The sequence below is a fragment of the Oculina patagonica genome, chromosome 13, assembly GCF_052425735.1.
Source record: "Oculina patagonica isolate OP01 chromosome 13, crgOcupat, whole genome shotgun sequence".
Classification (NCBI taxonomy): Eukaryota; Metazoa; Cnidaria; class Anthozoa; order Scleractinia; family Oculinidae; genus Oculina; species Oculina patagonica.
Window position 1 is genome coordinate 3,476,138 of NC_135770.1, and position 1,338 is coordinate 3,477,475.

A 1,338-nucleotide genomic window follows, 5' to 3' on the forward strand; every position below is an offset into this window, starting at 1 on the left:
TTTATGTTATTTTAGTACAGAAGGCTGTTTAAGTGTTTGAATAAAATCTGTTAAATGGCATTCTTTTTTGGTTTCCTTGTTTTTCTTTTGTTTGTTTTGTTTTTTTTATTTTACAATTAGAGGGTAATCAGAGGATAACTTAGGGGTTTGATGTTTGGTTTGGGGGGTTTTTGGTTTTAAAAAAAAAAAAAGCAGTGATCAGAGCCCGATAACTTGAAACACCCGCTTATTCTTCAATGAGGAAGTAAAGTTAGGTCTGCATTGGCCCAGAAGTCAGGAGCTTATCCAGGTTTTTGTAGCATCCAGGGGGGGGGGGGGGTATTTCAACTCTCCCGTGGATGAGAGTCTAGTTCACCGTTGGGCAACCCCCAGCAATTACCCATTTCAGGTGCAGAGCACTAAAGGCGAATGCTTCTGGGGATCCCTAAAGTCCCCTTTCTTGACAGACAGGATATCACCCTGAAATTGCTGGCAATTTTTTGACCTTTCTCTCTAAGTTTCCGGTTCATTAAGGTTAAGAGGCCTGGGTATATTATCTTTCAATTGATTATAAGTAAGTGTAAACAATATTATTTGTGCATAAAAATCTGTTATGGGCAGTGGTGGATCTAGGGGAGGGGCCCACTCCCCTCCCCTTATTTTTAGAACAAATAGAGGCCCGAAAATTTTTTCGAGAGTGGGCTCCCCTTATTTTAGGGTCTAGATGATCACCCTCCCCCCCCCCCCTCCCTTATCTGAAGGTCTGGATCTGCCACTGATGGGTAATAATGGGGGTTGATGGTCAGGGAGCAAGCACCAGGCCCACAATGCCAAGTGAAATGTGCACGACCAAGAAGGTGGACACCTGGGGACGAGGCAGTGAACCTGGGGGATGTATTCAGTGTTTTCCTTTTGAATAGTTTATAGTTTCCTTTCATTTACAAAGATACCTAAATATTTTTCAAACTAAACATTTCTTACTATGTATATTGATGCTCAGTTAACAAAATTCAGGTTCCATACGATTCTCGGAGAGTAAGCCTGATAACTAGCTGACATTAATTTGTAGGCTCAAAAGAAATTATGGAAATCCTGGCGAAAGGGTGAGGGGGGACTACTGGTATGGATATCGAGCAGGAGCTGGGATTGAGCAATTACACCACTAGGGTCTAGGGTCTGAATTTTTACATGGCTTCAAAACCTATCAAAGCTGTTCTGCGTAAAAACTGTATCAGGTGTTTCAAGATTTTTCTTGATAATTATTAACAAATTTACAGGGGGAGGGGGACAACTGGTAAGAATATCTGAGCAGGAGCCGGGATTAAGCAAGCAAAATCTCATCATCATTAGAGGAAAGGG